The sequence below is a fragment of the Castor canadensis genome, chromosome 1, assembly GCF_047511655.1.
Source record: "Castor canadensis chromosome 1, mCasCan1.hap1v2, whole genome shotgun sequence".
Lineage (NCBI taxonomy): Eukaryota > Metazoa > Chordata > Mammalia > Rodentia > Castoridae > Castor > Castor canadensis.
The window spans coordinates 56,335,140-56,362,639 of record NC_133386.1 but is presented as its reverse complement, the minus strand read 5'-3'; the positions used below and the strand labels follow the sequence as shown (position 1 = coordinate 56,362,639).

The window sequence follows — 27,500 nt, the reverse complement described above, 5'->3', positions numbered from 1 at the left end:
CAATGCATTAGGAGGTAAATGCAAATATTATAAGGCAACTTATGTAGACAGGATCCTTTTCATAGTCAGTTCACATAAGAACTCTCAAAACTTAAGCCAATTCACATAATTGATCCAATTCACAAAAACTTGTGAATGTAACTCTCAACCTGCTTGAATATGAAACCTTTAATACACATTGATATATACAGTAGAAACTATCAGATGCATTGAGGTTCTAGGCATTTCATAGACATGATATTTAATCATCAGTCACCTCAAATATAGAGATAACTGAGAGACAACTGGATAGCTGCTATGTAAGGTCACCTGGGAATGAGCTGGTGTTAAGGTCTGGATCCCACACGGGTGACTCTGATGTAAGCACTTACACTTTTTGTGCTTTGCAGAGTTTGGTTCCATTAAGCCCTTATTTTGTCACAAAAAGAAATCTGGTCAGGTGTGTTCACTCCTTTGAAATAGATTTTTGGTTTAAGTTCCTTTTTCTTCCATTTCCTCCTCTCAACTCCTTTCAATTTTAATGGCTTTTTCCCTTTTGTGGCTGGGTTTGATTTTAAACAGACTTCTTAAGAAAATTGTGTTCTTGTAAAACTGGAAGGTCAAAAAGCTCCTAACTGGAATAGGCAGATTATATTGGGGGTGGGGGCAGTGGAGCTCTTGGGGAGGGGAAATGACCCACTTCAGTTAGCTATGGGGAGGGGTTTTCTTACATACGTGTGTGTGTGTGTGTGTGTGTGTGTGTGTGTGTGTTTATGCTGTGATGTGTCTCCATACTTTAGCTTCTTTAGTTTATGTAAAATTTGTTTTCTAAAGCAAATAATAAAAGGGTTTTACCTGCATTCTAGCTCCCTTATTTGACACGAGCAATCATTAGGAGATTTCATGTCATGCTACAAAAGCAATTAATCCAAAGGATTGCTTTCAAATTGTTGTTTTCCTAGTTCTAAGCCTATAAACAAATTGAGACCTGCTATGTATCTGTATTATATGTCAGTGTTTTTCTTGCATGCATAACTCCCAGCACCAAAGCTGTTTTTTGAGAACAAATGACACTCAATGCCAAAGCCTTGAGAAGGTGACTTTTCTCCCTTCATTCTCCTCTTCTTTCTAATCTGGTACTATAAAGTCACAGGAACTTTTGAGAGCTTTTCATTACAGACCAGATTTCTGCAGGGGAGAGATTGGCAGGATGTGGTCTATTTAGATGGGATTTATTTTCCTATAGAATATTCTGGATTTCTCATTGAGCTCTGTGTTAGAAATTCCAAAGGCAGCTATGCCAGTGCCCTCTTTATGTTCACAGTTCTAGCACCACTGACAATTGCCACTTCCTACTTCCGGCAGTCAAGAGGAGTTGTAGCATGTTCCTTCACTCAGCCTGCACAGTCAGCTCAATTGTCCTTGATGGGCTGTTCACGCTGGGACAGATCATCTTGACTGCAAATTCTCTTCCTGGCTAAGAACTTGCTACTTCAACAACTTACCTTATTGACATAAACAAGATCTTCTTCTTTACTTGGCCCTCAGGAGCTAGAAGAAAAGACTTGTCAAAATTCTTCTTTCTCTGCTACAGAAAAACCAAGAATCCAAAAGTTTGAAATAGGCATCATTTTGTAAAGTTAGGTGTGGCATTACTCCGAAATTCACAAAACCTTGGGAGCCAGGTGTGTTATCAAAAATAACAGCTTTCATTTCGGTAACAGAGTCAACAAAACTCATTTACATGTTATTTCATTTGATTCTAACAATAATCTCATGAGGTAGGCAGGACAGAAATTGTCACTGCTTTTGCTCATATAAGGAAACCAAGATTCAAATAAACTATTATTATTAAGACAATAGTGGGCCAGGGGTGTGGCTCAGTGGTAGAGCATTTGCCTAGCATTCACATGGCCCTGGGTTTACTCCCCAGCACTACATTAAAAAAAAGTAAAATAAATAAAACAAAACAATAGCAACCAATATTGGATAGGCTGTTGAAACACAATATATTAAAATGTGCATTACTTCAATTGTATTGACAGCAACACCGCAAGGAAGAGAGACAAATATCTCACTATTTCAGATGAAGAAACAGATGAATAAAAGTAACTTTTGTTAAGATTTCTGCTAACAAATATTTCTGCAAAGCTTTTTGTACCATACCTCCTCCCCCCAGTGACTGTCCCTCCTGGTGGGCGGCTTTGTGGAGGACATGCTGTAGCATGTTCTGCTTGCTGGCCCTAACCCCACCCCTTCCCTCCTACTCACTCCCAAACCCACCGATGAGCCCCCACACAGCTGTGGAGAACAACTCAATAGATATATTTTTATTGGTAATTTGAATAAAGGTAATAGAAATAACATTACTGAAATTTTGGAAAATAGAAAAAAAAAAAAAAAAAAACCAAGAGGTCGTGTGACCTCAATCTCTGTTTTAGGCCAAGTTTCCTCTAGCTTTTTCCTCCTCTACATCTGCTTTTCTCCTATTTGTGATCATGAGGTAGATTTGTGTACATTGAATTTTGCATTTTCAGTTGACAGTATGTAGTAAGCTTTTTGCGTTGAATAAAATCTAAATAATTTACCATGACCCTGTCACAAATTACTTATGCTGTTTCTACCTTTTCAGGTGAGTCACTTTCCCCATATTTTGGATTGTTCCCTAGGATGAATTTCCAAAAGTAGAATTATAGGATCCAATAGCATGAACATTTTCTGGCTCTCGGTAATACCAAACTGCTTTCTTAAGGATTTGTCCTAATTTAACTGCTGCCAATAAATTTTATAAGAGAATCATGTCATTAGGACAGCTATACAGTTTTAATTTTTGCTATTTTGTTGCTTTTTCCTTTATTATTTTAAATTATCTGTTGCTGATTACTAGCATATTTCAACGTTTTCTTTCCTTACATATGTTCTTTCTACAAATGATTTCTTCGTGACAATCACACTTTGATAGGATTGCTTCACTAAATAGTTAAAACTGTTGTTCATTTCCAGAGCATTAAAGAAAAGTATATTAGAAGAAAAGTGACTTCTAAAGCCATGTTTAAATGATCTGGAAGTTCTTCTCCCTGGTGCTACTCTCACAGAATGTGTCAGATGTTGACTCATGCACACGCTAGGCAGAAAGCACAGTTAAAATCACATCAATGTCCATAAATGATCCTAAACTAACACATGTTCCCTGTCTTTACACTTGACTGCTATTCTTGTTAATTAGCACAGAAAGGGTAAAGGTGCCATATCATAGGATCAAACCCAGATCCTACATACCAACTCAGTTAAGTTATTTTGGGTAAATCAAATAAACATGCTGAGTCTGTCTCATTTATAAAAAGAAACAATACTGATCCGTATGCAGAGCTGTTGGGGGGGGTCAAATTTGTATTAAGATATGATAAATTATTAACTTTAGCTTAGTTTTGAAACACAACCTAAAGAGCTAAGAATCCCTACTAAAATAATACTTGCCAATAAACATCCCAACAGATACAACCTTCTCATTTTCTAATCACTGAAGAGGTATAGCTCAGACATACAAAGAACAGATCATTTTTCTTCTGTTTGAAGTTCAGTATTATTAAGAGACTCAGTATCACCCCATCAGAGACTGCAGGCACTGGATAACTAGCTTCAAATCCTAAATGTCTTGTTGATTCCAGACTCATGGAAGCAGAAACTATTTCCTCTACTGCTGAATCTCCAAGGCTCACTGCAATGGGGAGTACAGTACACATTCAATAAATCCGTTGTGACTGAATTCAGAAACGAAGTATATCAGAGTAACTAAACATCATTGACCCCTGCCTTAAGATAAGCAAACTGAAGGAACTTAGTTTTCTGAAGACACCTGTTTGAGGGGAAGTGGGAGTTACATGGCATAACTTACTAATGTACAAAAAAGTACACCCTTAAACACCAAATGTATGTAGTCTATGTAACAATAGTAGTGAAGTGTCTAACTGTAGCAGCCAGTGCCTCCAAAACATATCACTGCTAAACACAAGAGAAGCTAGCATGTGTTTGAGCCTCATCACTGCACCCTTCCAGAAGCAAATCTACTGAGCATCACTAGAGCAGCCAAAGATGTTTGTTTAAAAGGAAGGGAACTGGTGAAAGAAAAATATAAGAGCCAGAGACAGTGAAAGGACCTGAACACTGACGTGTTCAAACATTTTAAGGAAAGCTACTATTTCGAGCACATGTCAAAGAACAGGGAAGGGGTAATGAATTGCAGAATAACTGGTGTTTATGCCTGAGAGGTCCTGGGCCGTTCTGTACCTCCTGGAAATTGTTTATGTGCACAAGTCCTGTGATCATGGGGCTATGATTAGCGGATGCTGACGGTGTGACAGCGGAGGAAGGCATGAATCACCACAGCTTCACGTAGGAGAAAGCTGAACAGGATCATCTCTGCCTTAGAGGCGGACTTCTTTTGCCACATTCTAAGTTCTGATGACTTGGTTCTCCTTGACAGGGTAGGGAAAGAGGGAAAGATGGAGGGAGCATCAACTTTCCCTTTGGAAATTCCACTTCTGAAAACGCTCATCATTTGCAAAATTACAATTTCTTTATTTGTAATAAAAGTAATAATCTCCCACCTTTTTCCACATTGATCCCATCAATTGTTTAATTATTGAAAATCCATGTGCCCAGCACTCCTTTTCTGAAATGGCCTTAGCAATAGGGCCACATTCATTCCACTTCAATCCAAGATGTCTCTGCGGCAAGAACCAAAGATAGGCATGACATAGTGGAAGGAAGGAAAAAAAAGTGTGACTTTTTCATATTTCTAGGAATTGTTTATCAATGAATTTGACTGGTTGATAGAGTCTTCATTAATATGCCATAGCATCAGGTATTTTGTTATCATCTGGAAATAGCAAAGGAGAAAAGCCAGAGAAAGATCTCTCCTGGATACAGGTAGAGATATCTAACCTTGGCAAGATCTTTACAATATGGTTTGGTTGGGAAGCTTGACCTGTCTTCAGCTACAAAAAAGAATATGAGTCACAACTGAAAAACTAGAGAAAAAATGTGTTAATGTGTAAAACAACCTGAATCAATGATAAGACACTAGTTTGTTTCAAGTATTTTTAATTGAGAAAGACTTTATAACTTGAACTATCTTGAGTTTGTGTGTGTACTCCTTATTTTAAGTAAGGTATAGCCATTTCACCTCTTACTGTCCATCCAATAAAAGTTCTTATTTTCACAGAAGTCAGAGGTGGGCTTGGGATGTAGTCTCCTTTCCATCTTCCCATAGGTTCTTTCCTGAGTGTATGAAAAGCTGATCCTCTTTAACTAATAGAAAATAGGCCACAGAAACCAATTCATTACAGGTATCCACGAAGAAAATGTCCTCAGAATAATGTAAGGGGGGATATTCAAAGAGTTGGTGTCATCTTGTGATGTCTTTCTAGTGATTTCATGAGGAGAAATCTATCCATGGTCACTCACATAAAGGCAGCAAAAATCCACAGCTGAAACTGATGAGGCCTCCTGGCAAGACCCCAAAGCCAAAAGACTTTGTTTCCTGTCTTCTCAAAGTCCTGACCTCCAGTATTTAAGGAACCAATAACATTTTTTCATTTCTTGAGTTATTTTTCTCATGCAACCCATGGCAGCTGTTTGCCAGCTCAGCATTCAGACTAATTTGTTACAGAAAGTGGGGTAAATGATGTTTACCAAGTTCTCAAGATTAGTATGAGGCCTAAATACATGCGAGATGCTACCAAACCCAGTGTATGACACTTTCACCAGCCTTGTATATTATAAAATTAGAACCTTAAGAGTTCAAACACTTTATTTCTGTCTCAGTTGCTCACATTTGTTGCTTTGTTTCATTTGGTTTTAGAAAATTGGATGATTTTCCCCACTTGAAAAATGTTAATGGTATTCAAGTACAAAAGGGGAAAAACTGTTACTTACTTGTCCCATCTATAGCTAAAATCCATTAGAAGTCAAATACATTTACTTCCTTAAAAAAAGAGTTTCCAGGAACTCTCAAAAGAAAGAACCAGGAACCTTCCTAAGACACAGCCAGCACACTGTTCCTTATCCTCTTTGGGGTTCTGTAACACTAGTTGGTGAGGCAACATTTTCTCAAGTTTAAAGTCAACTGGAATATTGGCGTTTGGGTCCAACTTAAACACTTTGCTGCATGATTGTATGTATCCTTGGTGAAATGCAGCTTCCTATTTCTAAGGGAGAAGACTGGAAGAGTATAGTAAAAAGTATCTTCTAGTAAAAAGGCTTCTTGGATATCAAAGAGTGTTCATAAAACCACACTGTGATGAGTTAAGTGTAAATGAATCAAAAACTTATGGCTTACATTTCCTTGAAGACACACATGGATTTTAAAAAGAAATGAAAGAAAAAAATGTCCCCAACACAAATACAGTTGGTATATTATTCACCAATGTTTAAAAGAAAATAATTAAACACTTGCAGCACACAATAAAAGAGACATATCCAGGCTGGATCAGAGAGCATGGGCATGAAACTTAACTGTCCCCAACCCATATAGCTACCTTCAGGGACCTATCACCTGCAACCAAAACCAACTAAAGCACAAAAGCACACACACTTTTTTTTTTTTTTTTAGTTAATGTAAATTAATTGTACAAGGGGGCTTCATTGTGACATTTCCACACATGCATATAATGTACTTTGATCAGATTCAACCTTTCTATTATAATTCTTAGTCCCCTTTCTGCTCCCTCCTTTTAAAAATAGTATTTAGCAAGTTTCATTATGCTATTTTCATACACACACATAAATTTTAATCATGTTCATCCCCTAGCATCCCCCACCCCTTCCTAGTGATTCCCCCACCAGGCAGCCCCCCTTTTGCAATCACGTCATATTATTATTATTTCTATTAACATTTAAGGTCTCGATTCTGCAAACGAGTAAAAACATGTCTTTCTGAGCTTACCTTATCTCTCACCATATGATAATCTCCATCCACTTCCCTGCAACAGCACAATTTCATTCTTCTTTATGGATGAGTAATACTCCATTGTGTATATATGCCACATTTTTTTTTTTAGTCCATTAACTTTTTTTGGGCACCTAGTCTGATTCCACAGCTTGTGAATAGTCCTGTGATACACATGGGTGAAGCATGCACTTTTTTTTCAACTTCAAATGGCTAGCAGTTCCTTAATTGTATAACATTTTCTTTACAGAATAAAAGCCAATAGATACCAACCACAACAGACAATATAAAACAGAATACATTATTCTTCAGTCAATAAGTATTTATTGAGAATCTACCATATGTCAGGCACTGTTCTGAGCTCAGGGAATTCAATAGTAAATATGATAGCTAAGGCTTTATATTTATGAAGTTTATCATAACAGGAAGTCTTTTCTATTAACGTTATGTGTCAATTTTCAACTATTGTCACAAACTTGGATTTAGACATCTGAATAACTAACTTTGTGAATCTCTTGAACATCTGGAGAAGAGGGAGGAAGAAAACATCCTAGAGGGGCTCCAAGCAGTCCTTGAGCTTATTTGGGTTAGCTTTTTAACAAAGATGATATGTACAAATGATGTAAATTGACCTGCTTTTCAGAAAGCAGCTAATGTTATAAAGGAAAGTTACAGTCCCTTACAAGCATCTTGTTTTAATCAGATATAAGTGATAAAACAGAGCACAAATCTTTAACTAACTACAAATCAACTCAACAGGCCAAGGATTCAGATAGCATTTCATATAGTTCCCGCTCAAGAGAGGTGCTGTGATGGATAAGGGAACATCATAGAGCCTCAGGAATGACTTCAGGTAGTGAAACCTAGACCAAGCACGTAAGTGCCCTGGTCTTCACATGTAACATGTCACCAACAGGACATTCAGACCGAGCTCCAACTTCCAGACACTGCCCACAGGTTCTACCTTAACTCATGCACCCCAATCCAGCAACCTGCTGTTCTAAACACTGACCTTCTAGCTTTCTGTCCTTCCTCAAATGGCTTTTCCTGTGGCCTCAGGTCCCCCTATCCAAATAGACATCTCAGTCTCTCAATCTCCAGGCTTTGTCACACCCTTCTATATGTCTTCCCATTGTGGTATCCCCAGCGCCTACCCCAATGCCTGCTACAATGGATGGATGAATGGATGGATGGATGGATGGATGGATGAACAGATGGACTTACCTGGAAAAAATTCCTGATTCGAAGGTCTAATCTTTCAGAGACTAATAATCCCACACCACTCTTGGAGAAGTGTACCAATCAGGGTTTTTTCCATCCTAAAATCCCTGATAGAAATCAACATAAGTAGAATTTGCTGTCAAAAGGACCAGGAGTCAAACTCCAATTCTCCTCTTTACTAACTATTGCATTGGTCAACTATGTAACATCTCTGAGCCTTACTGCTCAGAGAGTCACATTATACCTGCATCACCAGGTTTTTAGGATAGCATGAGATGGGCTGCAGAAAACACCAGACACTCCCTCTATACCCATCCATTTTCTAAGGTAACTAAGTCAAGTAAGCAGAAAAAATTAATCAACTATATACAATTAGATTTTATTTGAGAGTTCCCAAGGAAGGGGCTGGGATGGACAGAAGAGGGATGGTCAGTTTTAAGAAAACATATTGACATTTTCTTGAGAACAGCTATGTCTAAGAATTGTCACGAGAGACTACTAAAAGAGAACTGGAAAGGGGATGAGCTGTGCTAGAAGATACTGGCTCCAGAATATGCCAGGAAGCAGTAGCAAGGTCTGTGGGATAATCTGTGGGGGTGTGGAAAGAAAGCACTAAAGTCTCTGTAGTCTTTCATTGTAGTTCTACAACGAAATCTTTTTATGAATTAAGCTGTGCCAGCATTTACCACGTAAGTGGTCACTGGCCTTCTCGCTCCATCTGTATGTCAGGAGTTCATGGCCTCAGTGTTGGCTCAGGAGGGGTTCACAGGAAGGGAGTTCTCTTGGTGGGCAGTGGCACCAGGGGCTTGCCATGTATTGCAGTTCACAGGTGTCTGGTTTAGTGGGCTTACAGCTCAAACAATCTAGTTTTAACTAACCAACCTTCTCAAAGAGCTCTGGTAACCCCAAAGATTTCCTTTGAAGAAACTGTGGATTGAAAAGAATACTAATAATAAAATCAATAAGCAGCAAGAAATTGGCCAAGTCATCACTTCTACTCCCAAGTAAGAGCTTTTCCTCACCCACATTGTGAGATAGAAACTATGGTGAGCTCATTAGAACTGACATGTTAAATCAAACTGCCCTCATTAAAAATGTTAATAATATTTATCTCAGCAAAAGCAAAAAGGTCATTGGTGCCATTTAACTAAAGAATTGTGCTTAAAACATGATTTATTGCAAACTTAGCCCATGCCTCTAAAAGTTACATACTACATATGCTTTATAAAATGAATCATGTTTTGATACAATAGAACATACCTATATTTTATCCATAAACAAATAGATACAGAGGTGCATGTTCACAAGGTTTTAACTGACCTGAGTTTTCCCAGATGTGTTTGGAGACCCTGCCCTAGTCTGGACACGCACATAGTGTGGGAAATCACCTGGTTGCAATGAGCTGAACCCTGTGAGTATAATCAGTGTGAGCCAAGTCCTGTCTGGGTTCCTGGAGACCACCAACAGTCAGGCAAGGAGACAAGATCCACCCTGGCAGGCATCCCAGAGCCATTCGGTTTACATCTCAGGGAAGCAGCCTCGTGGTCAGCAGCCAGGAGTTGGGCCCAGGCAGGAAGCTCAGCCCACGCAAAGACCCACTAACATTAGTGGGCATTTATAGTCCTGTTTACACCCCTTCCTCATGAAGAATGTCAATTCAAGACTTTGAAGAAGGTTTTGAGGAGGAAGTTGAAAGAAAAATGGAATTTGGCTTTTTAGACAGGAAGGGAGAAACTTTCAATGGTCGCAAACAGTCTAGAGGAAATTCGACAAGATAGGATTTGAAGATAAGAATACAGGGGGCAGTGAGATAAGATGACTCAGTGCAGGCCAGAGATGAAGAATGAAATTAGCTACTATTCTAGCAAGCAAAAACAGGCCAGGCGAGCACCCTGCATACCAGGATGCTCTGTTTGAGACATCACAGCTAATAATGACATGCTTAAAGACAGGAGGAAGGAATGAAGGAAAGAAAAGGGCTAGTGTTCAGGATTCAGCCCCGTGAAGGGAACTCAAAGCAGTCCTGCCATGGAAGTTGGCTGAGCCCTGTGAGGAGGGTGCTGCCTCAGTGAGTGTGGCCAGGAGACCTTTATGCAGTAGATGGAAAGAGCCTGATGGGTTTGCTCCATTCGCCTCCCTTTCTTTCCCCTCTCCTCAATGTGCAGGGGCACTTTTAGTATTGAACTAAAAGGGAGAACGAGAAAGAACATAGACTTGTTTACTCAGAAGATAAAAGAGGAAATCACACCAAGAGGATGAAAGAAGAAAGCAGGAAAAATAAAGAGGAAGGGAAATAGTTGACCGGAGAAGTCAGAACAAAACTACAAAAGCACCATAAAAATAATAAAATTTTAAAAATTAATAAAGGAGGGAACTGAGAAGTAGACTTACATGAAAGAAGATATAAATCAGCCAGAATTATACCATGTTACAAAGTCAAATTTCACTCATATGAGGCTATTGAAGAAAGAAATGTTCAACTACATGGGACTCAGTCCCTACCTGTCCCACAAAAAGCAACCAGCTTGTCTTAGAGTAAGAAGGATCCTCAAGCCTTGTGGCATCTGGACCAGAGCTCTCCTTATTCTTTTTTTATTCAAACATCCAGCCATATTCCCAAGGTTTAAGTCTTGTCACTAGTGGGAGGTAAGGACCTGACTGTTGAGTTCAGGTCCATGGGATAGTCAGTAGGAAAAGAATTGACAGAAGATATTAAATGAGGATGGAGGCATGGCTCAAATGGCAGAGCACTTGCCTCACAAGTGAAAAGCCCTAAGTTCAAACCCCAGTACCAAAAAGATATTAAGTGATTGAAAACATTCAAAGAAACAGTAGGAGAAACTCAATATGACAGCAGTCATCCATTGACAAATACCTTCTCACAGGTGACAAGTGGCAGCAAAATGATGTTGACTTTAGGACCCATTGGATTTTGCATCTTGCTGGGAGTGGGCACATTGGCCAAGTCCCCTAATTTGGAGAAGAAAAACTATTTATTTTGTCATGAACTACAAATCTTGGAGCAAACACTGCATTCTACTTTAAATTTGCAAGTTAAGTTTGGAATTAAGCTCATTTACTACTTGAGGAATTCTTTGTTCAGGGATTTCCATAATAAGTTTTGACAGCCCTATCATCACTGAGGCTGATAAATAAATTGGATTTCCAAGTTCCTCAAGGAATTAATGACAAGAAGACAAGTAAGAACTACTGTCTCTTAAGCCTCAGTGGTAGAGTACTTGCCAAGCATGAATGGTGGGAGCCCTGGTTTCAATCCCCAGCACTGAAAATAAGAGCAACTCAAGGCTTCATTTTCTAATTATTTTATGTTATCCTTGTTATTGGATACTAAACTAAACATGACCTAAAGATGGTGAGAACACTCTGTGTGTGTGTGTGTGTTTTCAATGACCAAAGCTGTTCATTTTTCTTTTACTAAGATCCATCAAATAAAAAGGACATGTCATAGAAAAACTATTTAGAGCTAGTAGTTGTGAAGATCAAGTGACTTGCTTTTTCCCATCCTTTCCATGTCATTATATTCCACAAAGATTAGTTTACACAAGAGTAAAGTGAAATGAAAAAGCTATGTAGAACATACAATGTACATGAGGGTATTCCCGTGGCAAGCAGATTCCAGGAGACACAGCTTGTTGGTGGTCTAAATGTGAGACAGATACCATTAGCAGTGGTGTCTGGTTTGAATACTGGGAAAGTTATGTCCCACTCAGGTCTCTTTTAGTCCTTTTAATTACAACAACTAGAGAGTCTCAGCTTGGATAACTATGACCTTAACATCTCAATTGCTTCTGTCCCATTTTAGTTTCAAAGAAAAGGTAGCTCTCAGCCTCAGGACACTTAGCAGTCAATATTTTCTAGCTTCAACTTACTGGGCTCTTTTTCATTATAGTTGCTTTTATAATTACCTTCTATTTCTGGCAAGTGAGAGTGGATTTCCATTTATTGTAGTGATAAAGTGGTTACTTTAAAATATATTTAAGTCAAAAATAAATGAAAATGATTAAGAATGTTAAGAAAAATGTTAAGTAAAAGGTAATAAAATGGCATGAAAATTATGAAAATGGTAGGGAAAAAAGGTTTGCTGTCCTAGGAAGTCACACAAGGAAGTTGCTGTTAGCTTGGACAGTCTCAGTGGAAATAATCAAAGGGACTCTCATCCCTCATTTGCTCCATGACAGGTGTAGCATCCAATTATCAGTCACTTGTGACCAGGAAAACATTATCAAGATGCTTTGGACAAAATCCAGATACTGGCAACCCAGGCTGGACCTAGGAAACAGCTCCAGATGCCAGAGAAGCCCTTGTTTTCAGCCATTTCTCTTCTGTATGCTAGATTTCAAGTATGTTTGCAAAAATTATTATTATTCCAAATAATAATTATTATTCCAAAATGTGTTATGGAGGAGCAAAGAAGCATGCAGTGTGAGGCTACCCTGTAGAAGAACCCAAATATTTTGAGAAGAGGCTCACCCTGGACCCCAATGGCTTCTCAAGAGGAAAGTTTCTTCCTAATGCAGAATTGGTGGTAAGTCTCCCAGCTCTCCAAGGCAGCTCCCTTCCCACCTATGACCAAGGAATCAGTCTGCCTCCACCACCCTAACTCTACCTCATGGTTTCCAGGCCACCTTGGCAAGAAGAGGGAAAGCTCACCACTGCAAGGGGCTTCCCACCTACAAGGGGCACAACTCACTTCTGCTCATGCACCATTCGCTAGAAGTGGCCAGGAAACATTTTCTCTTGGGTGTTCAAGAAGATTATTGGTGAGTACCCTGATGATCTAAGAGTACACAAGCACCCATTTTGAAATAAATTATGAGTTAGCTAGAGAATCAGTAAGAAATTTAGAAAACAAAACTGACAGCATGAAAGCAGCAATGTATACTTCCTCAGGAATACTTTGCCAAAAGTCTTTCTTTGTTCCCCCATTAAAGGTGACAAAACTCTCTTTTAATATCCTGGCTAACGATGCATATTCCAGCAGGTGCCTTGTATGTGAATCACCAGTGGCAAACACAAACTTCTCCCGGGATAAAGAAAAACTTCATTTGTTTATAAGGCTGCTAAGGAGTATCCAAGAGCAATAAAACCGTTTCCTCTCCAGTTAACTTGTTGAAAATTTTGCTTAGAATCAGAGGTTGAGTCATTTCAATGAGTGATTTTCCATTGCTTTATCATTTCTTGAATCTTTACATTTCTGTTCCAAAACCTCACTGTCATCTACAATGTATGTTTCTGCCCCCCAAAATTCCCTGTGTTCTCTTACTCCACCTTAATTTTGATCAATAGCCTAGGAGGCCCACTGAAACTGGTAGCTTTATGTAAATGTCTCAAAGTGGGACAAAGTGATTAAAGTCCCTCACCACAAAAGACAAGGGGCAGTGCTCCCATGACTGGTGACATCAAAGCTTCCATTTGCATTTTCCCAACATTTTCCAGGGTTTCTTAGAAACTTGGAGACACATATCAGAACTCTACCCAGCAAAACTGGACTCTCTTCCTTGTTCATTGTTTGATTTGATTTAAGCATTTATAAAGTAAAGATGAAGAATTGTTTCTGGTCCCAAATTATTGGAGACTCCAGGGACTTGAACACACTGAGGATTAGGGCAGGCTTGATCTAATACACAGTTTGGGAGCTGCAATGCTTATGATGAAACATACAGTATAGGCCTCGAGACATCATTCCTAGCAATGCCCAATCCCTCAAGGAAGGTCCATAATTTGATATCTTACCTAGGAAGTAAAAAATCATACTGTACTTTAGATACTTTGTACATCCTTTTTCTCATGTATGAACCAGAGCAGAAAAATAATACCTAGCTCAAATGGTGGCTGTGAGGGAGGAGTCAATGAGTCTATAAAGCAGTCTGATAGGGTTCAGTAAGTACAGTGGAGAATATTCTCGAGCTGCAGGGGACAGGAGAGGGATTATGCAGAAGACAGGGGTGTTTTTTGTCCTTTTGTTCCCTTTGTTCCCAACTCTCTTTCTGAACTCATACCCAGCCTTCTCAGTCCACACTGACTGCTCTTAAATTTTGGAAACTCCATTGAGATTAGTGAGAGAACTACATTGCTCCAAAATTCAGAGAAGCAAATAAGAAAGAAGCAGAGTGAATAAAACTGGAGTCACCCAAAACAAGAACAGCAAGGGATTTTATGATCCAACCCTAATAGGGCCCTGTTTCTTCCCTACTGCAAACTTCTGCCTCTTAGAAAGAGGCCCCTATTGTAGCACAGCATGGGTAGTTTTGAAATATGAGTAAAATGAGGTGCAGAGACCACAATCATGTCCACACATGACCCAAAGCCTCTGTTTGACCCAGCCTCTTCAGAGGAAAAAAGAATATTGCATCAAACTAAATGTGCGGAGACCTAGACCTTTAATTATACAGCTTCACCATCCTGGAGGAGTCCGTCCCTAATTTAAAACTGTCTGACTATTGCCTACACAAGCAATGTTTGCGAGAGAACAGAGCAATCTCAAATTGGCTCATAATGACCAAGGTCTGCGCCATTTTATGCCTCCAAATAACTAAACCAACGCACGAATCACCTTACTTCCATCCTGCAGGACTCTGATGTAAACTACGACGCAACTTCCACTGATGAAGACTGCAGGAGTGCTACAAGACATCCTAGTAACTAGCATCCAGTGCTTACTTCCACTCTGGTTCCATTTATTAACTATGGATCCTAGGTATTGATCTCAAGCTTACTGAGAAAGCACAATTCATTCAGGAACTGTTAGCAAGAACTGTATGATAATAATGCCTCTACTTTGACAAGCAAATTTTTTTATTGTTTATGTTTATCAAACCTCTCCTTTTTTGGGCTACAAACTTGCTAGGCAGGAGCTCTACCGCTTGAGTCATGCCTCCAGCCCTTTTTGCTCTAGCTATTTTGGAGACAGGGTCTGGTTTTTTGCCCAGGCCAGCCTGCATCATGACCCTCCTATTTTAGGCTTCCCACCGTAGATGGGGTGACAGGCATGTAACAATATGCTCACCTTTTTTTCTGTTGAGATGGAATCTCCTGAACTTTTTTGCCCAGGATGGCCTGGAATCACAATCCTCCTGATCTCAGCCTCCTGCATAGCTGGAAGAGCAGGCATGAGACACCATGCCCAGCTATTGGTTGAGATGGAATCTCATAAACTTTTTTGCCTGGGGTTGACCTCAATCTGCAATCCTCCCAAATCTCAGTCTCCAAAGCAGCTAGGATTAAGGGTGTGAGCCATGAATGCCCAGTTCTGTTTACCAAATCTTACTTTTAATTTTTGGTGACCCTGGCAGCTTTGGAAAAAACTCATGACTTGTTCCTATTGACAAAGGGTGATGATGAGCTGGTGAATGCCCATGTAGTACAACATCTGTTATGATGTTTTATAATCATTTATTTCTTACAATTAAAGTGGTCACTTAAAAGATAATGCTGGGCCACTGCAGAAATTTTGGAGAATCTGACAAAGAGACTAACCACCCAGATAATTACTGTTAACATCTTGCTGTTTTTTCCTGTGACCGTACATGTTGACCAGAATCGTAAAAACCTTACTATACATACACTTTTGTATACTGCTCTTTACAATTAATATTATATTGTCTGCACCAATGATCATTAAGTATCATCTGTAAAGATCTTTTTTACAGTTTCATTCCTCTTTATTGGAAGGCTGTGCTATCATTTGTTCTCTCAGAGTTGGACATTTAGGCAGTTTTCATGTGTTCTGTTATTATAAGCAATGCTGTGTGGAACATCTTTATGTAAACATGTCTGTTGTCAATTTAACTATTTCCTTAGGACAGACTTCCAGGTGCTTAATTATTGAACAGAATATATGAACATCTTATAAATACGTGTTTCTAACATGGAGTACACATACAAGCTCACACTTATCTTTTTTTGTAGTTGATAAATTATATTTGGCTGTTCTTAGCCCAAAAAACAAATCCATACTTTTCAACGTTAAGTTTTAGTCCAACGTGAAATGAAATGATCAATTCATAAGCATTGGTCTGGGACCTTTCTTCAGCACCAAAGACTAGTTACTTATATATTTAATTGATATGGATTGTAATTAGGGATCTACCAAATTATATATCTACGGGCTAAAGTGGGATTAGGAATGAACAGATCAGGTTTAGGGATGAGACTGAGGAACAGTGACAAGACAAGTGGGAGCTCAAACCGTTTTTATTCCCCAAAGCACTCTGGCATCCACACTGGTGAAACAGTACCCACTCCCCTAGTTCCTGATGGTGACAGAGGGACAAAAGGGAAAACACAAGCTGCTTCTCTCTAGACAGAGAAGGGCCACCAGACCTGAAAGCATGGCCAGGCACAGGTGGGTTTTCCACCTCCATGACTTCCTCTAAAACTCCTCCTATTTTCAGCCCCTCTGCTAGAGTAGAGAAGAAGGTGATTCCGATTTACAATGGCGGAAGCAACATTGCTACAGGCATTTCATGCAGCGTCCACTCCATCCACACAACCCCACTCTTGTGTTTAATGTGTGAGGAAGCAACCTGGGGCCTCTTTTTAAACATTTGTTCAGTTCTGTGTATGCTTAGCAGCAATCCTTGCTTTTGGGATTCTTAAACTCACCTCTTGGGAAAGCTTATGAGTGAGGGGACCCCTCCATCATTTCTTTCTTTTATTCATCCATTTGTGCCTCGGGTTTTCTTTATTCAAAAAATAGTTGATATATTTATCTCAAACTACCAAAAATGCCATGTTTCTCTAAAAACGTTTTATGTTTTTTCTCCTAGAAAATCGGAGAACAGGAGGTTGGAACAGGTTGGGGGGGTAGTAGGGTGAATACAGTGCAAATAATGTATTCACGTGTGTGTAAATGCAAGAATGACACTTGTTGAACCTGTTCCAGGAATTAGGGGAGAGTGGAATGAAAGAGAGCAGTGGATGGGGTGAATTCAAGTATGGTATATTTGATACATTGTAGGAACATTTGTAAATGCTACAATGTACCCCACCCAGCACAAATTTAATACTAATAATAAATAATAAAAACTTAGAAATTTTATTGAGATTTTTAAAAATGTTGAAAACCACCAACTGATGGCTACTGTGTGAGGCATGGAGAGCTGTCAGTAGGCACAATGAACAGAAGGAGGCAAGGAATGAAACAAGCAATGGCAACCCAGAGGAAAGGCAGGGCCATGGACGAAGGATGCTAAGCAAAGGCCTGATGGCAAATCCAGAACAGGAGTGACCTAAGCCAAAGGGAAGGACTGCAGAGTGGCAGGAGAGACCAGAACAAACCTCTAGGCAGAGAGGAGACATGTACTAGGACATGCAACTGCCCAAGGGACCTGCTCAGGCAGGGGGAGATTCTGCCCGAGACCCATTAAGTACCAACTCTAGTGCAACTCAGACACTTGACAGTGGGGCCCAGAATAGGAAACAGCTTGCCTCAAATCCCAAAGAGGATTGATTTTGTGCAAGGAGAGTCCAGAGGCTCTAGCTACCCAGTTCTCTGTATCAGCCAGGAACTGGGGTTTTCTCAGGGAACTTTCCCGGGGAGCTTCCATTTACATATTCCCATGTACAAATGTATGTGTTATAGATAATACGGATACAAAGATGGAATGGTAACCTTTGCGTCTACAAAGAAAACTTTTGACTTCATTAGTATCCTTCTATGAATTAGGCTGAAGTCCAGTATTTGAACTGCACTAAATAAATAGTCAGGGCCAGAAGAAAAGCAGCTGCATTCAGAGCTCCGCCTCACAGCTGTGGGGAGCACTTCCTTACTGAATCACCTTAACACAGAGTGGTAAATCCTATTATTTCTGAGCATTATGTGAATACATATGCAAAGACCAACAGGGAACACAGGAAGCTGTGCTGGAAATAGAATCACTGCTGTTTCAGGTAGCTACAGGCTGAAGCCCTCAGCCATCAGTGGTACAGTCCCCAAATGGAGAATGTCCAAACAATGTTGTCACACAATGTGATTATTCCTTTATTACCTTACCTTAACTCTCCTGAGACTACAAAACCCTATTCTTATGCATCCTTCTTTCCATACTGCTAACAGAACCATGTTAATGGATGTCAGAACAGTCCTTGCATTTTTTCCTATCAAGTCTGTTAAGAGGGGAAGAAGGTTCCTGTTGTTAATTGTGGGGATCTCCCACTCTTTGTTTTAAGGAAAGTTTAAACAAAATGATCACCCACTCTGGGCCTTTAAACAAAGTTCAAACAGAACAAAGTTCTCTTGCCAAGGTTTAAGGCGAATTTCCTCTGTCCAGATGGCTTCCTCAGGCAGGCCAGCATGAGAACGAAGACCTCACCCCTGCTGCCTTTTAATGTTGCTCCTTGATTGTTGCTAACGATCCCCAGCTGTCCTGCCTTGCTAGCTCCTTAACCTCTCTCTGCTGGCCACATCTGCCTGCAACTCCTAGAAACAGAGAAGAGGGGCTGAGGAAGGACTGACCTCAAAGCACTACAGGTGAAGACCTGAATGGTGAGACCATGTACTGAGAACTTGACTGGAAATTAGTTTACCAAGAGAAAGTTCAGGAAATAAACTTGAGTCATTTTTTTATAACAAGTAAATAAATCTGATAATGGGAATTTCACTAACTAGAGCACACCCACCAAGAGCCCAGGAGGGTGGCCATTCTACTTGGCAGGTCATCTTCCCTACTGATCAGTCCACACACTTTCTGGGCAGCAAGCTGAATTGGGGTGGTAGCCATAAGGATTCTGATAGTGTTCCTGCAACATGTGTCTACTTTCTTCACTGCCCTCCCCAGCTGTGCACGTTACATGAGCCCATCACCCGTAGGCATATTCACTTCTGATCTGTACCAGATATAAGTGGGTCGTGTCCATGTCCCGTACTGATTTAATGCTTCCCCTCTGTTTTCTGTGTGTACTGAAGTCATCTAGCTATGTCAGTAAGTGTACCCAGAGGCAGGGACAGCATCTTAATATGCAAGCCTGCCAGACATCTAATCAACTGGTCCACTTAATTTAGATATAAAAAAGTGCTGTTTGATATCACCCCATAAGGTGCACTACAGTTTGACAGCCAAATCTACTTCATTTATGTTGGTCTGTGTTACCCTCCATTGCAGTGTGTCCTTCCTTCCCCACTTTTTTTTCTTTTTGGTGGAAGTGATGCTGGGTGTTGAACCCAGGGCTTCTCACGTGTTACCACTAAGCTACACTCCTTCCCTTAGGTTCCCCCAGATCCTATGTCTTTAGAGAAGTAAGCCTATTATCCTTGGCCTACAATTCATTTAGTTGGTTGACTTAACAAGGTTTTATTTGCTTGTTTATTTTTCCTTTTAGCTCATATTAGGATCCTTTTTTATTTCAGAATGTTGGAAAGGAAATTTGAGCTCCCTGGCTCAGCTAGCAAAACCACTGCCTGAGATAATCATGATCTAGTGACAGGAGTGGAGTCTTTATCCCGGAGGACATGCTCCGGCTTTGCAGTCATTGTGGGAATTTGAGATGATATATGTAAAGTTCTCACCCAGTATCTGGGACATAATTGGCGCTAGTTGCTGAAAGTTCTTTGCATTTAGTCAAAATATAAGCCAATTTCTTCCCAATAAGCGACCATTTTGTCCACAAAATGTGGAAAGGAATGGATGACTCAGTTAAAAAGCAAACTGCCAATAGATGAAAAGTGGCTGGTGACCAGAGTCTGTTCATACACAGTGACCCCCACAGTCCTGCCAACAACTCTTCAAGTTTTTGTGATTAGAACCAGACCTCAACTCCACACCTACTTCTAATTATGAGGTTAACTCCCAACCAGGCTGACAAGGACTGAATACCACCTTCCAAATTTGATCACAGATTTGACTGTGTTCTGATACACTCAGTACCTACACCATGACTGACTACATGTACAGCATTCAAGTATCATCCTGATCAAAAAAGGAAATCCTAAAATAAGGCTTCCTCATATACACCTCAATATTCATATTGATATAGTTCAATTTCAAAATGACTCTTGTTCCCTAACAAAAACTTACTTCAAATGATGTAAATACTTGACTGTCCTTTCCTTCACTGGTGTAATATCTCTACCATGTCAGTCCTACACATGCATCCTAGAGTGTACACAATTAGAAGCAGGGCCCAAATGCCTCCAATAGTTATAGGCTATAAAAAAAGACTTTTTGACGAAGTTAGTAACTGTCCTAGGAAACACTAGATAAGCTCTTTGGAGCTCATTCTAAATCAATGATCTATTAATGAAGTGTGTTGTACAATATTAGAGGCAAGTCTTAAAGAAATATTTATTTTTCCTATGAGAAAGACTACTGAACAATCATTTGCAGAGTGCTATCAGGCCCAAAGAAAGGAACAGGCAAAGGTTTAAAAGTGTTCCATTCTTCACACCATACAACATTCCATATGTAGAAGGCCACTATCAAATACATTCTGAATTTTATCAGTTTCCATTTTCCAGACTTTCTTCAAGTTCTCCATATCAGTTATCTTTAAAGAGGATTACACTGAAGCTCACTCTATCCATGTGTGTGTACATACCCTTGCTTGAAAGCAAATCTCAATAATCATTGGTCCCTTCTCCCAGCCCTGAAACTTCCCTCTTCAGGGGCTCCAGAGGTTTCCATGCATATGCTGAGTCCTCAAAATCTGCCTTCTATTCAAAAGAACAACAATGTAGTATTAAGTTTTTGTGAGTATAAATAAAACATTATGTAATGATGAATCAACAATAGTAATAAGTCCTATAACAAAATAAAACAGCAGCAGCTGCAGTCTGGAACAGATGGTAAGGAGCCATGCCCAGAAATCAGAAACAGCCTTTGTGCTGAATCAAGGAAACAGAGGCACACTGGGCACTCCTGAGAAACCCCCTCGGACCTCTCTGCGGCTTGGCCAGCAGGAGGTCTGCCCTCTGAACAACAAACACGCAATCAAAGAGGACCCATGGTACGAGAGTTTGTTTGGAACCATTTTCCTTTCCAGCTTGGCCAGCTGCATTGGGTGACAGCCTCCCAGAACCAACTTCTTTGCAGGTTCTGGCTCCACTGTGACTCCAGCCACCGCCTCACAGCATGCAGTCCTGCACATTTTCAGGCCCTAGCTGAAATGTTCCTAGAAATTTGGGTTGACCTGATGTGTCCAGAGTGGGCACTACATGTACCAAAGTCAGCACCACAGGGTGGGATGTCTGCACTGCGATGTCCTACCTGAGGTTATAGAGACCAGGAAGTCACAACAATTATAGGTCTTTTCTGCCCATGGTCTTAAGAGAACAAGATACTGATCTTCTTTCTGACAGTTTTGAGGGGAGAGGGCTCTTTGGGTGAAATGTTGCAGATAAGATCAATAAGGCCTGCAAGCACTGAAGGGAAAAGGTTCTCTCAGTTTCCTGGTGGGCCACCCTGCCTTGAAGGCTCCCCTGCAGACAGTGAGCTGTGTTTAGCACAGATGCGATTGCAAAGGGTATTACTTTTATCGCTTTATTTCCTTTTAAAAATCTTTGAAGACAATATAAGAAACAGATTTACTATAGAAGAATTAGTATCATCAAAAATAAGCTTTAACAAAAATAATTGATCATAAAACAAATAACAAATATGACTAAACCCTGTGTTCATACCACATTTTAAAGGCATTTGTCTTTCACTTATTGAGCTACTGAGTAAGAAAAACACTTAATAATCTACTCTTCTAGAATTTTCTTTTTTAAAAAAAGGTTGAGTCAATGAACTGAGAAGTAAGAAAGTGACACCCTTCATGAGCAAGTCTGGAACTCCTTTTTGCCTGTGACAAATACTAGATAAGGGCAGCCAGTTAGACTGGCTTCTGGGGGCGTGGAGGACAGAGCCAATGGTACAGGTCAACACGATGCATAGGTACCTGGGCTGTGATGTAAGGACAACAGAGGAATTATAGACCCTGACCCAAAAAAAAGAAAGTACTTTCCAATCCATAGTAGAACTGAGAGCTCCTGACATAGCCAATTTCCTTTCTTCTTCCATCCAAGGGCTCTCTTGGTCATTTGAGTCATGTAGACAATTGTGTGAACAATACACTGGTCTTTAGGCTTCTGAGTGTTGCTCTGACTAGCAGAGAAAATGAAGTTGACAGTGTGATGGTAATAACTTTCAACTGTGCTTACCAAAGTACGTTAGTATTTACACAGGACACCTGTGTCTGCTGGCAAATGTCAGGATTTTGTTGGAAAAGGGAAAAAAAAAAAAAAAAGAGGAAGGAAGAGAACAAAGGAAAGAGGGAGAAGAGATAAAATGTTCCAAATTGGTGTTGGGCCACAGGCAGTTCTTAGCCAAAAATCAAAGAATTTGCTTTTAAAATAGTCTTCATATGAACTCATTTCCTCATCTCTTGTTCCTTTTCCTCGCTTCTTTTTCTTTTCGTCTCTGCCTTTTCTCATCCCAGTCTCTCTTTTGACATCACCCAAGAAACATGAAATGGCTTGAAAGCATTTCCCAGAACACAAAATTTTTAAATATGTTAAAATTTCCGAGGCCAAGCTAATATACATTACAATGGAAAGCCAAAGCCGAGGTGTGGAGCATTTAGAATGTGTAAATGCAGGCTGCAAACCTCACCATCATGCAAACTGAGCTCCAAATTTTTCTATAAAATCCTTCCTAGCCAACGTGAAAAGGGAAATGCCAGTATTCGATTTGTTATTGTTGATGGCAGGACTGGGAAAAGTGAGAGACTTGCTGTAAACTTTGGACTGTGGCTGACTGGCTATATATTCTCCAATGAAACTGTGGTTCCCTAGCTGCCAAATAAGCATATTTGTTCTGTGTTTTATAGTAATAGTTGTAGTGAGAAGTAGTAAGATATTTTATACAAAGAACTCATCTTATGAAACAGTAGATACTCTTCACAGTATTTGGATCAAATAAGCATAGCCTGGATATTAAGTATGTATAATCAAACCACTATCTATTAGTAAAACATAAGATCAGATGCTGTCTTATTAAAATTTGGGCCTGTTAGACCGTTGCTGAGGTTTTTTGTTCATCTTGTTTTTTGGTTTTTGGGGGTTTTTTTGCTATAATTAATTGGCAAAGAAGGATTGCAACTCTAGCCAATAACTCTGGTGATGATTTAATAGACATAAATTATTCTTTAGTGATTCAGCGGGCACTTGTACCCATTCACCTTTTGAAAAGACTATAAATAGCTACTAGAGAAAATAACTGACCTCAAAAAATACAAAGGATCCATTCCAGACTCATCTTGGAATTGTCCTAAATTTCAAGAGGAAATTTTCTGCCAGTAGTAGAAATTCTTTTATGGCTTCATTTCTATATCAACGCTATTCAGAAGAGCAAAATTTAATAGAGAATTATTGAAGCTGAATCCTTAACATTTACTTTGTCTGTAAAACCTATCCTTTATTCTGTCACTATCTGATATTACATAACGAAGATTGACATTATAGTAGCCTATGTTAAAATCATTGTTGCAATGCACTATTCTATATTATTACTTAAGTAATAACAGGAGACCTTGATGTTCAAGATCAGCCTGGGCTAATAGCAAGACCCTGTCTCAATGAGAGAGAAAAAGAATTCTAGTTATCATCAAATAAAATAAACAGACTGACATTAGACTTCTCATCACCGCGCTAAATGCTAGAAGAAGCAGCAATACATCAATTTTCTAAGGGAACCTTGTTTGAATTTAAAATGTCTGTGTCCTGCTAAATGATTAGTCAAGGGTCACTGAAGGCATTTTTAAATATGTAAGAACTCATAAATATTACCAGAATTATCCAAGAATCCAATACGAATATCCCCAAAAAAAATTTAAAGGAAGAGAATGACGTGAGAATCCAAAAACAGGAGCATGTGATTGTGGTGAAAATAACTAACAGGATCCACTAGACCTTGACACTTAAGACCATCTATTCTGAGTGACAAGATTTTTAGTGACACAGCATTGTCTTCAAAATGAGTTCAGTCAAGTGACTTGCTGTTTGGGGGATTTTAATTTTTAGAAGTTTTTAGAGCAATAACAGAAGAGTTTGATTTTATTAAAGGAAAAAATGTAAATGACATAAACCTTGACAATTTAGAAATGATAAAAATCAGAAGCAGGAAAGGGAAGTGAGAGGCAGTAAAATGTTCACGATTCCTCCTGGGGGACGAACAGCCTTAGAACATGATACGGCACGACAGAAAGTCCAAGTATGTACAGTAATGAAATAACGCATTTTCTTGATCAAAACTCCCAAATGAGAACTCATCTCTCCGCCCTCCTCAAATGAATCAAAGGGAAATGGAAAGGTATAAACCCATATATCAGAGATCTAACAGGAGGGAAAATATCAGAACAGGGGAAATTTCTACAAAAAGTTCTGAAAGATGGATGGAGAAGTAGGGGTGATTGAAACAGACTGCAAGGAACCTCACAGGGAAGAAATTGCGGGGAGGGTGGAGGCAGGGCACTGGAGGTGAGAAAGGCTGCCACAGATGGCAGGGATGAGAAAAATGAAGCAACCAGGAAGGTTAATGGAAGGTCTTCATCTGGAAAAGGCACTCTTCCCGTCCCCCATCCTGATCCCTACAGTGCTGTACAGGACTGACAGCCTTTAGGCTATCCCAGCAAATGTAGGGGTTCTTGCTAAAGAAATTAAACGAACTCACTGAGGAGAGCTAGGGAGCTAGTGTGAAGGCTCCATCATTCTTGTATTTGGAGGACATCTTGTATCACCACCCTTCCTATCTAAAGTAGACAAGCCCTCAAACACAGAACTGCCATACAGCTGCTCCAAAAGTTGATTCTTTTATGTCATGAGGCATAGACCTTTGCATAGCTAATATCTTCCACCATCTTAGCCTTTCATTTGATCTTAGCCAAAAGGCTGAGAAATGACACCATCTTGCTTTTCTATCCACTGATATTTATTATATTTTTGCTTCAGGGTGGGAAAAATATTTACAATACATATCCTCAAATCAAGCGAATGTGTAGACCAGCAAAGTGTAACAGTGGGGTAAAAGAAAAAGATCAAGAGAAACTTTCTTGATCCCAGGGGAAATGGAAGATTTAGCAACCATCTATGATTTAAAAAGTACCTTCAGTAAAAAGTCTCTGATTTGTAATGTTTCGTTAAAATAAAAAAAAATACTGCAGAACTTACAGGTCATAATTGTACATTCTGATGTAACATCACAAAGTAACTACCACCTACACCACCCAGATCAAATAAAAACAACAAAAACTTAACCAGCACCTCAGAAGCCACTCCAGACTCCCTTCCAGCCACTATTTCCTCTCTCCTTCCCACAGGAACCTGACTTCCAACACTACAGATTTGTTTGTATGAGTTTGAATTTTACCGAACGGAATCACATGGGCATTGTATAGGTTTCTGGCTTCTTTCACTCTGCAGTGTCTGTGAGATTCAGCTCCACTGTTGTGTGTAACAGTTCACTCATAATTGCAGCACAGTATTCCGCTGCAGGAACACACCACAAATTATTTATCTCCATCGCCGGTCATTTGACTCTAGTTTTTGTCTTTTACACACAGTGCCACCATGAACATTTTTACAAGCATTTTGGTTCACATGTGACACATTTCTGTTGGATATAGAAATAGAAAGGAACTTTGTAGGTCACAGGGTATACTAAATTCAACTTCAGTAGGTAATAGCAAACAGTATGCCAAAATGGTTGTACCACTTTACACTCATAGATTCTTGGTTGTTCTTATAGCTTTCCCAACCCTTGGTTGAAATCACATTTTTTAAAAAAAAAATATTTCAACCATTCTGATGGTTAAAAATGGAAGTTCTATTACATTCTCTGATTATTAATGATGTGAAGTACATGATATATATTTATTGACTGTTTAGATATAAATGTTAGCTATTTTCTTTTGTACCATGACTATTCCATTCTTTTGTGTTGGATTTTTCTTGTGTTGGATATCCTTTTGTTATTGCAGTGTGCATGTGTTGTAAAGCGAAAGAGAGATTACAAAGTCAATGTTCAAAGGGGTTTCTTGAAGTATCCCCAATGTGAGTATACTTTACTCTGGTCATTTCAACCCCTTCCCTTATTCTCCCTTACCCCTCCCCTCCCAACCTCCATTATTCAACAGCTTTCAATACATATCGTTATGTCCTCTACCTGCACAGATGTAATGCATTTCAACATTGTTGATTCTCTATCATTCTTCTTTACAGTGTGGAGAGGTACTCGTGGGAAGGGGAAGGGTGAATGAAGGAAATGAAGGTGAGAGAATATGGCTGATAGACTTCATATACTTATATGAAACAGCATGATGAAATCTCTTGCAATTGCTTTAAGTGGGGCTGAGAGGGGGTTGTGTGTGGGGGAGATTATGGAGGCAGTCTAACCAATGTACAATGTAAGGCTATTGGGATTAGCACAGTGAATCCCCCTGTACAATTAATATATGCTAATAAAAATGAAAAAAAGAAACCTCTGTATAACTAAATAAAAATGTTTAAAATTTTTAAAAAGGGAAAGAGAATTTATTTTTTAAAACCTATTCTAGTTAGGAGCTCTTCATTAGTTATACATATTGTTAAATATTTTTTCACTCTGAAGCAATGTACTAAATATCAGGCCACAGAAGAGCAAGATGGTGTTATTTCTCAGCCTTTTGGCTAAGACCAAATGAAAGGCCAAGATGGTGGAAGACATTAGATATCCAAAGGTCTATGCCTCATAATAAAAGAATCAATTCTTAGAGAAGGTTTTACCCTCTTACTGCCATAGGGGATCTGTGTGACACCCAAGGAGAGCTTAGTGTAAAAGCTTGAATTGTGTTGGCCATCAAAATGAGTCCTGATCAGGGCTGCATGTCACCTCTAGAGTCTGGGGCTTCAGTTATCACATGCTTACGTCATGCAAATGGACCCATGAGGTCCTCTGTTAACACATCGGCTCCCATTTATTCTCTTTCCCTCACTCTCCACATTCAATGCATGAACAAACCCTACGGATTCTAACTCCAAAACATGCCACAGATTTGTCCACTTCTGCACTTTAAATCAAGTCACCACACTGTTTGTCTGGATTCCTACAGCATTCTTCTGTCATTTTCCTTGCCCCTCTGTAATCCTTTCTCCTCAGAAGAGCCAAGTGACATTCCTTTGTCTATTTTCTTTTGCTATAACTGAATGCACAGACTAATTTACAGAAGAAAAGAGAAGTTTATTTCTCCTAATTCTGGGCTGGGAAGTCCAATACCAAGGTGCCTTGGTGAGGCCCTTCTTGCTGTGTCATAACATGGCGAGAGAGCATGTGAGAGAAGGGGGCTGGAGGAAGGGAAACTCCAACTTGTCTTTATAACA

General features: G+C 39.5%; 1 long non-coding RNA gene across 1 annotated transcript; it reads right to left on the bottom strand.

The window, feature by feature from the left end:
• Window positions 1-2,425: 2,425 nt before the first annotated feature.
• On the bottom strand, window positions 2,426-10,033 carry LOC141420742 (uncharacterized). The gene is made up of 3 exons (XR_012445303.1): window positions 8,153-10,033; window positions 6,926-7,092; window positions 2,426-4,706 (listed from the first exon to the last, which is right to left on the bottom strand). It is a non-coding gene; the product is annotated as an uncharacterized lncRNA (long non-coding RNA).
• Between the last annotated feature and the right edge of the window lie 17,467 nt (window positions 10,034-27,500).